This window comes from Lolium rigidum, chromosome 5, assembly GCF_022539505.1.
Source record: "Lolium rigidum isolate FL_2022 chromosome 5, APGP_CSIRO_Lrig_0.1, whole genome shotgun sequence".
NCBI classification, from domain to species: Eukaryota; Viridiplantae; Streptophyta; class Magnoliopsida; order Poales; family Poaceae; genus Lolium; species Lolium rigidum.
This window is the reverse complement of record NC_061512.1, coordinates 183,896,843-183,910,772: the sequence shown is the minus strand read 5'-3', so window position 1 is coordinate 183,910,772 and position 13,930 is coordinate 183,896,843.

The window sequence follows — 13,930 nt, the reverse complement described above, 5'->3', positions numbered from 1 at the left end:
TGTCATAATATAAGCATGGAACATCAGAAATTATAGATACGTTGGAGACGTATCACAGGGTGGCGAGGGTTTGCGGCGGCATAGTGGGTTCCTACCGGCGGCAATGGTCCGTCGCGGCGAGGGGTGTTTGCGGCGGCGACAGTGGTCGCGGGTCGAGAAGGAGGAAAATGTTTGGGTTTTTTTTGGCTCTGGTTGCCGACAGGGCTAGCCCGCGGCGTTGTCTCACCCCGTCGACGCCCCCCTGTACATTGGGTTCGGGCTGGAGCCGCCAGGTGAAGAGTTGAACCGCGTCGGCGGAAAAACAAATTTAGGGATCGCGGCTGAGTGTCTGTTTTCGCGCCAACATCCCCCAAATCGGTTATTTGGGGCCTTTGAGGAGGGCGCGCGTGGAGATGCTCTGGAGTCATGCAAATGGCGAACGAAGACCTTATGTCACAGCGCCCGTTCTGTATCACGGTCCACCACGTTAAAACCACATGTACTTTACAGTGTATACTGCTTTTCCGCTCACAACGAAAATGACTGGTCACATATCGCAAGTCTAGGATTCACGGTCCAGATACCAGGAGCAAATGAGCTCGGCTGCCAAGTTGCTCCCCATAGTCATGCACCCTAAAGTAGTAGCATATTATTTTAAGTGGTTTTTTATGCTATATTATTTTAATATATTATAGAACGGCTAATATCATAATTTGACTATCTACAGAAACCTAATATGTATTTCACAGACACTTAAATATATTTCCATATTTGCAGGGGTCCTCATATTTACGAGGGCTAATTAAATATAAATTTCCATGCAAGTACAATTACTCCCATTAAATGTGAATTTCCATAAAACTGTATATTTCTTCTACAAAAACTTTTGACACACTAGAAATGATGCCCTCACATTTGTGGATCTCATGAATAAAATTAGGAAATGGAGTAAGTTGAGAGATTTGGTTTCATTCAAAGCTTACCTAGATATTAAGTGAAGAGAATATGCATAACGGAGCTGAATGAATCAAAAAAAAAAAAATCATGTTGGAGAGCATATACAAGTTATCCACTGAAGGAAAGACAATCTTTGGATCAAGCTGTCAGTTAAAAAAATTCTACTAGCCTGGTTGCAATACTGAATAAACGATCTCCTCTTTGAAGCGGTATCGCTCCGCGTCGCTCCCCGCGGGCGACCGGGGCGAACCCTAGCTCCTCCCGCGCCGCCACCCCTCCTCCTCCCCCCCTCCCCCGCCGCCGCCGGGCAAAGCCCGCGCGGTGCCGGCGACGGCGGGTTCTCTCTCACCCGCGCGCGAGGGGGTCTGCGCGGGGCATGCTCGGCTAGCGGCGGTGCTAGCTCCTCGGGGCTTCAGGCGCTCGGTCCGGCGGTGGCGGCAGGGCGTGACGGCAGCAGTTCCAGCTGGAGGCGGTGGCGGGCGCTGCGCGTGGCCATGGGCGGCAGCGGAGGGCGACGGCGGAGGGGGCCTGCTGGCGGCGTGGCCCGGATTAGGGCTAGTTGGGCTCCGATCTGGGCACTGCGGGCTGGTCCAGGGCCAGGAGGGTCTCGGAACGGCAATCCCCCTAGTTGCACTGCTGCTTGTTCTAGGTCTGGGCCAGGCGGGCTGATAACGCGTGAAGCACACGTCCGTTGGGAACCCCAAGTGGAAGGTGTGATGCGTATAGCAGCAAGTTTCCCTACGTATGAAACCAAGGTTGTCGAACCAGTAGGAGATGAAGGCCACGTGAAGGTTGTTGGTGAAGGAGTGTAGTGCGGCGCAACACCAGGGATTCCGGCGCCAACGTGGAACCTGCACAACACAATCAAAATATTTTGCCCGAACTTAACAGTGAGGTTGTCAATCTCACCGGCTTGCTGTAAATAAAGGATTAAACGTATGGTGTGGAGAATGATGTTTGCTTGTAGAAAACAACAGAGAACAGAGATTGCGATAGATTGTATTCAGATGTAAAAGAATGGACCGGGGTCCACAGTTCACTAGTGGTGTCTCTCCCATAAGATAAATAGCATGTTGGGTGAACAAATTACAGTTGGGCAATTGACAAATAGAGATGCATATATATATCATTATGATTACTATGAGATTTAACCAGGGCATTACGACAAAGTACATAGACCACTATCCAACATGCATCTATGCCTAAAAAGTCCACCTTCGGGTTAGCATCCGCACCCCTTCCAGTATTAAGTTGCAAACAACAGACAATTGCATTAAGTATGGTGCGTAATGTAATCAACACAAATATCCTTAGACAAAGCATTGATGTTTTATCCCTAGTGGCAACAACACATCCACAACCTTAGAACTTTCTGTCATTGTCCCAGATTCAATGGAGGCATGAACCCACTATCGAGCATAAATACTCCCTCTTGGAGTCACAAGTATCAACTTGGCCAGAGCCTCTACTAGCAACGGAGAGCATGCAAGAACATAAACAACTGATGACCCACAAGTATAGGGGGTGTATCGTAGTACTTTCGATAAATAAGAGTGTCGAACCCAACGAGGAGCAGAAGGTGTTGACAAGCAGTTTCGATGAAGGAATCACTGTAAATGCTCACAGACAAGTATTCAGGGGGTTTTGATATAGCAGATGAATAAAGTACAAGTAAATAAAGTGCGAGAGAAATAATTGCAGCGAGTGGCCCAATCCTTTTTAGCACAAAGAACAAGCCGGTTTGTTTACTTATAATGACCAAACGTTCTTGAGGACACACGGGAATTTAGTCTAGTGCTTTCGCTTCATATAGCTGATTAATCTTCATTGTTTTGATAAGTGTTGTGTGGGTGAACCTATGCTAATGTACCGCCCTTCCTAGGACTAATACATACTTGTGATTATACCCCTTGCAAGCATCCGCAACTACAAGAAAGTAATTAAGATAAATCTAACCACGGCCTTAAACTCTGAGATCCTGCTATCCCTCCTGCACCGATATACCAACGGGGGTTTAGGTTTCTGTCACTCCGGCAACCCCGCAATTAGCAACCGAATACAAGATGCACTCCCCTAGGCCCATGAATGGTGAAGTGTCGTGTAGTCGACGTTCACACGACACCACTAGAAGAATAACACCACAACTTAAATATCATAACATTGAATACTAACCAACATAATTCACTACTAACATTTAGACTTCACCCATGTCCTCAAGAACTAAACGAACTACTCACGAGACATCATATGGAACATGATCAGAGGTGATATGGTGATGAATAACAATCTGAACATAAACCTTGGTTCAATAGTTTCACTCAATAGCATCAATAACAAGTAGAAATCAACACCGGGATAGTTTCCCCTATCAAACAATCAAGATCAAACCCAAATTGTTACAGCGGTGACGAGGTGCAGCGGTGGAGCTGGCGGTGATGATGATGATGATGATGATGATGATGGAGATGATGTCCAGCTCGATGACGGTGACGATGGCGTCGATTTCCCCCTCCGGGAGGGAATTTCCCCGGCAGATTTCAGCCTGCCGGAGAGCTCTTTTCTCTCTGGTGTTCTCCGCCCCGCAGAGGCGGCTGTGACTCTTCGCGACTATCCTCTGGGGCTTAGGTTTTCGGGGCGAAGACGTACGCGAAGAAAAGGAGGCGAGAGGGGCTGTGGGCCCCCTCCTCACAGAGCGGCGCGGCCAGGCCTTGTGCCGCGCCGGCCTATGAGGTGGGCCCACCTTGGGTCCCCTCGGCTCCCCCTTCTGGCTCCCTTCGTCTTCTGGAAAAATAGGATTTTTCATATAATTTCCGTCAACTGTTGATCTTCCGAAATATTGCATTCGACTGTGCTTTTTCCAGCGGAATCCCGACTCCGGTGCGCGATCCTCCAATAATCATGAAACATGCAAAATAGATGAAATAACATAAGTATCATCTCCAAATATGAAATATATCAATGAATAACAGACAAATTATGATATAAAATAGTGATGCAAAATGGACGTATCAACTCCCCCAAGCTTAGACTTCGCTTGTCCCCAAGCGAAACTGAACTCGGTAAACAAGACCACATGTTTATGGAGTGAAGAGTCGATAAATAAAATACGGACAAGAAGCATCATATTCATTCACACAAGACATTCTAGTAAACAACTTCCTCATATAATTCAACTTGAAACTAGTGGAAGGTAATCACAAATAAAGGTGCATAAGGAATCATAATTGGTGATGGCAAACTTTGTTCTTGGTCAGAGAACAGTTAACAGATTATACTCATCTATTGAGCAGCGCTCTCATATTAAAGCTTATGGTAAACTTGCATACTCAAGCATTGTAATCTCCTCATAATCATTAATAACTTTCAAATCCATATTTATTGAGATAAAGCTTGTACCAAACAAGGAGGAATAAAAGACATGATGAAATAGATCACAATGTAAATGGTTTGATCACCACAACTCAAATGCTTGCTTGAGATGGAGGGAAATAGGTTTATTGACTCAACATAAAGTAAAAGACAGGCCCTTCGCAGAGGGAAGCAGGGATTAAATCATGCGCCAGAGCTTTTTAAGTTTTGAAATCATATAGAGAGCATAAAAGTAAGGTTTTGAGAGGTGTTTGTTGTTGTCAACGAATGGTAGCGGGTACTCTAACCCCCTTGCCAAACAGACCTCCAAAGAGCGGCTCCCATGAAGGACGTTATCTCTACCAGCAAGGTAGATCATCCCTCTTCTCTTTTGTTTACACATGTACTTTAGTTTTTTTAAAGATGACACTCCCCCCAACCTTTGCTTACACAAGCCATGGCTAACCGAATTCTCGGGTGCCTTCCAACAATCTCATACCATGGAGGAGTGTCTATTGCAAAATTAAGTTGCTTACTGATGAATCAGAGCAAAACATGTGAAGAGAATTATTAATGAAAGTTGATTAATTTGGGCTGGGAACCCCGTTGCCAGGTCTTTTTGCAAAATTAAAGGATAAGTGGATGAAGCCACTAGTCCATTAGTGGAAGCTGCCTAACAAGATTGAAAGATAAAACACCACATACTTCCTCATGAGCTATAGAACATTGACACAAACAAGAAGTAATAAATTTTGAATTGTTTAAAGGTAGCACATGAAGTATTTACTTGGAATGGCAGGGAAATACCACATAGTAGGTAGTTATGGTGGACACTGATGGCATAGGTTTGGTTTAAGGGTTTGGATGCACGAGAAGTATTCCCTCTCGGTACAGGTCTTTGGCTAGCAAGGTTAATTAGCAAGCATAAGAGTTGAGGGAAACAAACAAATATACATGTGATGGAAACAATCATGCATCTTACTTGTAAGCACAAACAATTTTAACTTCAGAATACTAAGCTATATCTACATGTATTTCCTCTTCTCTACTTAAAACTAAAGTGTTGTTGCTATTGACCAATGCTAAGTTTGCCAAAACCAAATAGATTTACTCAATGCTCCCAAAGTGATACCAATACTAACAACAAGATTAATCATATAATAGAGATTGCAAACTAAAATAAGATGTGCAATATGTAAATGATAAGACTTCTCATTAATATTCCATAACAATGACTCACACCAAGGGATACATAGATAACCAACTAAAGAGAGATACTTCCATACCGCAACACATCTTATATAATAACTTCCCTACTCATGATATGACACTACTTGAAAGTAAAAAGGTAAAAGATAGTGATGATGTGATACCGCGGCATTCCCCCAAGCTTAGAACAAACCAAGGGGATGCCAATACCGATGATGAATTACTCCTCCGGCGGTGGTGATGGTGAATTCTTCCCGCGATTCTTAAAGATCTCCTTCAACTTCAGCTTCTCAGTTTGGCAATTCTGCACTAAGACTCGAAGAGATTCATTGTTGTTCGAAGATGTCGGTGGGCGATACGTCTCCGACGTATCGATAATTTCTTATGTTCCATGCCACATTATTGATGATATCTACATGTTTTATGCATACTTTATGTCATATTTATGCATTTGCCGGCACTAACCTATTAACGAGATGCCGAAGAGCCAGTTGTTGTTTTCTGCTGTTTTTGGTTTCAGAAATCCTAGTAAGGAAATATTCTCGGAATTGGACGAAATCAACGCCCAGGGGCCTATTTTTGCACGAAGCTTCCAGAAGACCGGAGGACTTACGAAGTGGGGCCACGAGGTGGCGACACAACAGGGCGGCGCGGCCTGGGCCTTGGCCGCGCGGCCCTGGTGTGTGGGCCCCTCGTGATGCCCCTTTACCTGCCCTTCCGCCTACATATAGTCTTCGTCGCTAAACCCCCAGTACCGAGAGCCACGATACGGAAAACCTTACAGAGACGCCGCCGCCGCCAATCCCATCTCGGGGGATTCGGGAGATCGCCTCCGGCACCCTGCCGGAGAGGGGAATCATCTCCCGGAGGACTCTTCACCGCCATGGTCGCCTCCGGAGTGATGAGTGAGTAGTTCACCCCTGGACTATGGGTCCATAGCAGTAGCTAGATGGTCGTCTTCTCCTTATGTGCTTCATTGTCGGATCTTGTGAGCTGCCTAACATGATCAAGATCATCTATCTGTAATGCTATATGCTTGTGTTTGTTGGGATCCGATGGATAGAGAATACTATGTTATGTTGATTATCAATCTATTACCTATGTGTTGTTTATGATCTTGCATGCTCTCCGTTATTAGTAGAGGCTCTGGCCAAGTTTTTACTCTTAACTCCAAGAGGGAGTATTTATGCTCGATTGTGGGTTCATGCCTCCATTAAATCTGGGACAGTGACAGAAAGTTCTAAGGTTGTGGATGTGCTGTTGCCACTAGGAATAAAACATTGATGCTATGTCCGAGGATGTAGTTATTGATTACATTACGCACCATACTTAATGCAATTGTCTATTGTTTGCAACTTAATACTGGAAGGGGTTCGGATGATAACTCTGAAGGTGGAATTTTTAGGCATAGATGCATGCTTGGATAGCGGTCTATGTACTTTGTCGTAATGCCCAATTAAATCTCACTATACTCATCATATCATGTATGTGCATGGTCATGCCCTCTCTATTTGTCAATTGCCCAAGCTGTAATTTGTTCACCCAACATGCTATTTATCTTATGGGAGAGACACCTCTAGTGAACTGTGGACCCCGGTCCATTCTTTTACATCGAATACAATCTACTGCAATACTTGTTCTACTGTTTTCCGCAAACAATCATCATCCACACTATACATCTAATCCTTTGTTACAGCAAGCCGGTGAGATTGACAACCTCACTGTTGGGGCAAAGTACTTTGGTTGTGTTGTGCAGGTTCCACGTTGGCGCCGGAATCCCTGGTGTTGCGCCGCACTACATCCCGCCGCCATCAACCTTCGACGTGCTTCTTGACTCCTACTGGTTCGATAAACCTTGGTTTCTTACTGAGGGAAAACTTGCTGCTGTGCGCATCATACCTTCCTCTTAGGGTTCCCAACGGACGTGTTAACTACGCGCATCAAGACTGTTTTCTGGCGCCGTTGCCGGGGAGATCAAGACACGCTGCAAGGGGAGTCTCCACAATCCAATCTCTTTACTTTGTTTTTGTCTTGCTTTATTTTGTTTACTACTTTGTTTGCTGCATTATATCAAAACACAAAAAAATTATTTGCTAGCTTTACTTTATTTACTGTCTTGCACTCTATATCAAAAACACAAAAAAATTAGTTACTTGCATTTTACTTTTGTTACCATGTCTAGCTCTGCACTCATTCTTGCTTCACTCGAGGAATTAGTCTTCACTTTTAAACAAGGGGATGAGGAGAGTTTTAAAGATGCTTGGTCCAGAATTTTTACTTTTTATCGTAAAGCTGAACCTCAAATGACTCTAAATTTGCTCCTTAGTAATTTTTATTTTGGTCTTATGATTCGCTATAGATATGCCTTGGATGCTGTAGTGGGAGGAGATTTCCTTCATTGCAATGGGGTTCAAGCTTTTAATGCCATAAAGAAGTTGGTTGCATCACATGATTCAGCTAATAACTTCGATTCAGCCCTTATTAGCATTTATAATAGATTAAACACTCTTGAGACAAGTGCATCTCGCTTGAATGAAAATTATAGATATGTTCGTAACCGTCTTGATCAAGTTTTAGTGAACTCTGAACCTTCATTATGGGATCCTACTATTAAAATTGTTATTGGTGACCAAACTCTTCATGCCAATTGTGATATTATGTCTGAATTTTGCCTAATGTCTAAGAGTATTCATGAATCTTTAAAACTTTGGGGATTCGTTGAAGGGGAAGAAGGAATAACTCTTATTGATAACTCTGTTATAATTCCTAAAGGAATAGCTGCGGGTGTGCATACAACCGTTCTTGGGAGAACAATATCCATTGATTATCTTGTTATTGAATGTGCAGGAACAGGACAAATCACACTCGGAAGATCCCTGCTTGAAACTATTGGGAGCGAGTCATAGATATGGGAGAAGGCATCCTAAAATTCACCTCTACACCCGGGGGTAGACATATATTCCCTAAATCAAAGAGTAAGAAAAAGAACAATAAAGGTAAGGGTAAAGCCCAAGGTAATGTTGATACTTCGTCTCTTGATAATACTTGATATACACTTTCGCGCCTAGCTGAAAGGCGTTAAAGAAAGCGCTTATGGGAGACAACCCATGTTTTTACTACAGTACTTTTATTTTATATTTGAGTCTTGGAAGTTGTTTACTACTGTAGCAACCTCTCCTTATCTTAGTTTTGTGCATTGTTGTGCCAAGTAAAGTCTTTGATAGTAAGGTTCATACTAGATTTGGATTACTGCGCAGAAACAGATTTCTTTGCTGGCACGAATCTGGGCCTAATTCTCTGTAGGTAACTCAGAAAATTATGCCAATTTACGTGAGTGATCCTCAGATATGTACGCAACTTTCATTCAATTTGAGCATTTTCATCTGAGCAAGTCTGGTGCCTCAATAAAATTCGTCTTTACGAACTGTTCTGTTTTGACAGATTCTGCCTTTTATTTCGCATTGCTTGTTTTGCTATGCTTGATGGATTTTTCTATTCCATTGACTTTAAGTAGCTTTGTGCAATGTCCAGAAGTGTTAAGAATGGTTATGTCACCTCTGAACATGTAAATTTTAATTGTGCACTAACCCTCTAATGAGTTGTTTTGAGTTTGGTGTGGATGAAGTTTTCAAGGATCAAGAGAGGGAGATGATACAATATGATCAAGGAGAGTGAAAGCTCTAAGCTTGGGGATGCCCCGGTGGTTCACCCCTGCATATTTCAAGAATACTCAAGCGTCTAAGCTTGGGGATGCCCAAGGCATCCCCTTCTTCATCGACAACATTATCAGGTTCCTCCCCTGAAACTATATTTTTATTCCATCACATCTTATGTGCTTTGCTTGGAGCGTCGGTTTGTTTTTGTTTTTGTTTTTGTTTGAATAAAATGGATCCTAGCATTCATTGTGTGGGAGAGAGACACGCTCCGCTGTTGCATATGGAAAAATATGTCCTTAGGCTTTACTCAAAGTATTCATGGCGAAGGTTGAATCTTCTTCGTTAAAATGTTATATGGTTGGAATCGGGAAATGCTACATGTAGTAATTCTAAAATGTCTTGAATAATTTGATACTTGGCAATTGTTGTGCTCATGTTTAAGCTCTTGCATCATATACTTTGCACCTATTAATGAAGAAATACATAGAGCTTGCTAAAATTTGGTTTGCATAATTGGTCTCTCTAAAGTCTAGATAATTTCTAGTATTGAGTTTGAACAACAAGGAAGACGGTGTAGAGTCTTATAATGTTTACAATATGTCTTTTATGTGAGTTTTGCTGCACCGGTTCATCCTTGTGTTTGTTTCAAATAACCTTGCTAGCCTAAAACTTGTATCGAGAGGGAATACTTCTCATGCATCCAAAATCCTTGAGCCAACCATTATGCCATTTGTGTCCACCATACCTACCTACTACATGGTATTTATCCGCCATTCCAAAGTAAATTGCTTGAGTGCTACCTTTAAAATTTCTATCCTTTACCTTTGCAATATATAGCTCATGGGACAAATAGCTTAAAAACTATTGTGGTATTGAATATGTACTTATGCACTTTATCTCTTATTAAGTTGCTTGTTGTGCGATAACCATGTTCCTGGGGACGCCATCAACTACTCTTTGTTGAATATCATGTGAGTTGCTATGCATGTCCGTCTTGTCTGAAGTAAGGGAGATTTACCACTCATTCAATGGTTAGAGCATGTATAATGTTAGAGAAGAACATTGGGCCGCTAACTAAAGCCATGATCCATGGTGGAAGTTTCAGTTTTGGACATATATCCTCAATCTCATATGAGAACATTAATTGTTGCTACATGCTTATGCATTAAAGAGGGGTCCATTATCTGTTGTCTATGTTGTCCCGGTATGGATGTCTAAGTTGAGAATAATCAAAAGCGAGAAATCCAATGCGAGCTTTCTCCTTAGACCTTTGTACAGGCGGCATAGAGGTACCCCTTTGTGACACTTGGTTAAAACATGTGTATTGCGATGACAATCCCGGCAATCCAAGCTAATTAGGACAAGGTGCGGGCACTATTAGTATACTATGCATGAGGCTTGCAACTTGTAAGATATAATTTACATAACACATATGCTTTATTACTACCGTTGACAAAATTGTTTCTTGTTTTCAAAACCAAAGCTCTAGCACAAATATAGCAATCAATGCTTCCCTCTGCGAAGGGGCTTTCTTTTTCTTTTATGTTGAGTCAGTTCACCTATCTCTCTCCACCTCAAGAAGCAAACACTTGTGTGAACTGTGCATTGATTCCTACATACTTGCATATTGCACTTGTTATATTACTTTACATTGACAATATCCATGAGATATACATGTTATAAGTTGAAAGCAACCGCTGAAACTTAATCTTCCTTTGTGTTGTTTCAATACCTTTACTTTGATTTATTGCTTTATGAGTTAACTCTTATGCAAGACTTATTGATGCTTGTCTTGAAAGTACTATTCATGAAAAGTCTTTGCTTTATGATTCATTTGTTTACTCATGTCATTACCATTGTTTTGATCGCTGCATTCATTACATATGCTTACAATAGTATGATCAAGGTTATGATGGCATGTCACTCCAGAAATTATCTTTGTTATCGTTTACTGCTCGGGACGAGCATGAACTAAGCTTGGGGATGTTGATACGTCTCCGACGTATCGATAATTTCTTATGTTCCATGCCACATTATTGATGATATCTACATGTTTTATGCATACTTTATGTCATATTTATGCATTTTCCGGCACTAACCTATTAACGAGATGCCGAAGAGCCGCTTGCTCGTTTTCTGTTGTTTTTGGTTTCAGAAATCCTAGTAAGGAAATATTCTCGGAATTGGACGAAATCAACGCCCAGGGGCCTATTTTTGCACGAAGCTTCCAGAATACCGGAGGACTTACGAAGTGGGGCCACGAGGTGGCGACACAACAGGGCGGCGCGGCCTGGGCCTTGGCCGCGCGGCCCTGGTGTGTGGGCCCCTCGTGATGCCCCTTTACCTGCCCTTCCGCCTACATATAGTCTTCGTCGCGAAACCCCCAGTACCGAGAGCCACGATACGGAAAACCTTACAGAGACGCCGCCGCCGCCAATCCCATCTCGGGCGATTCAGGAGATCGCCTCCGGCACCCTGCCGGAGAGGGGAATCATCTCCCGGAGGACTCTTCACCGCCATGGTCGCCTCCGGAGTGATGAGTGAGTAGTTCACCCCTGGACTATGGGTCCATAGCAGTAGCTAGATGGTCGTCTTCTCCTTATGTGCTTCATTGTCGGATCTTGTGAGCTGCCTAACATGATCAATATCATCTATCTGTAATGCTATATGTTGTGTTTATTGGGATCCGATGGATAGAGAATACTATGTTATGTTGATTATCAATCTATTACCTATGTGTTGTTTATGATCTTGCATGCTCTCCGTTATTAGTAGAGGCTCTAGCCAAGTTTTTACTCTTAACTCCAAGAGGGAGTATTTATGCTCGATAGTGGGTTCATGCCTCCATTAAATCTGGGACAGTGACATAAAGTTCTAAGGTTGTGGATGTGTTGTTGCCACTAGGGATAAAATATTGATGCTATGTCCGAGGATGTAGTTATTGATTACATTACGCACCATACTTAATGCAATTGTCTCGTTGTTTGCAACTTAATACTGGAAGGGGTTCGGATGATAACTCTGAAGGTGGAATTTTTAGGCATAGATGCATGCTTGGATAGCGGTCTATGTACTTTGTCGTAATGCCCAATTAAATCTCACTATACTCATCATATCATGTATGTGCATGGTCATGCCCTCTCTATTTGTCAATTGCCCAACTGTAATTTGTTCACCCAACATGCTATTTCCAATCTAGACAAATTATCAGCAACAGGATTATCAGCACCTTTCCTATCTATAATATGCAGATCAAATTCTTGCAAAAGAAGTACCCATCTAATAAGCCTTGGCTTAGCATCTTTCTTTGTCATAAGGTATCTAATTGCGGCATGATTAGTATGAATTGTAACTTTTGAATCAACAATATAGGATCTAAACTTATCACAAGCAAAGACTACAACTAATAATTCTTTTTCAGTTGTAGCATAATTTCTTTGAGCAGCATTAAGAGTTTTGCTAGCATAATGAATAACATTCAATTTCTTATCTACCCGTTGTCCAAGAACAGCGCCTACAGGAAAATCACTAGCATCACACATAATTTCAAAAGGTAAATTCCAATCAGGAGGTTCAACTACAGGAGCAGTTGTTAAGGCTTTCTTTAGAGTTTCAAAAGCTTCCTTACAATCATCATCAAAAACAAAAGGTACATCTTTTTGAAGAAGATTAGTAAGAGGCTTTGAAATCTTGGAGAAATCTTTAATAAATCTCCTATAAAACCCAAGCATGACCAAGAACACTACGAATACCTTTAACATCCCTAGGATAGGGCATCTTCTCAATTGCTTCAACTTTAGCTCTATCAACTTCAATACCTCTCTCGGAAATTTTATGTCCCAATACAATTCCTTCATTAACCATAAAGTGGCACTTCTCCCAATTAAGAACAAGATTAGTTTCTTCACATCTCTGCAATACTTTATCAAGGTTTTGCAAGCAATTATCAAAAGAATTCCCATAGACAGAAAAATCATCCATGAATACTTCTACAATACTCTCACAAAAGCCATGAAAAATAGAAGACATGCATCTTTGAAAAGTAGCAGGAGCATTACATAAACCAAAAGGCATACGCCTATAAGCATAAGTTCCATAGGGACAAGTGAAAGTGGTTTTCTCTTGATCTTTATTTTTAACAACAATTTGTGAAAACCCAGAATAACCATCAAGAAAGCAAAAATGAGTATTTTTAGACAACCTTTCTAACATTTGATCAATAAATGGTAAAGGGTAATGATCTTTCTTAGTAACCTTATTGACTTTTCGATAATCAATGCACATTCTATACCCTACAACTACTCTTTGAGGGATGAGCTCATCATTATCATTAGGCACAACAGTCATTCCTCCTTTCTTAGGAACACAATGCACAGGACTAACCCATCTACTATCGAGCAATAGGATATATAATACCAGCTTCAAGAAGTTTTAATACCTCATTCCTTACCACATCCTTCATCTTCGGAATTAGACGACGTTGATGTTCAACAACAGGTTTTGCATCATCTTCCATATTGATAGCATGTTGGCAAATAGAGGGAGAAATCCCATTAAGTCATCAAAGTATAGCCAATAACATGAATGAACATTTATTCTTTCAATAATTTTCACCTGTTTTGAAAACATGTTACATGTATGGTATATTACCTCACTCATTATGGCATACTGAATTACAGTGATGTTTGTCATGAGGTCTTCCTTGAGTGGTGACACTTTTCAGTCTTCATTGGCATTATGTTTGGTGGTGAGAAGAAGTTTCAATAAACCAGCATGTAACT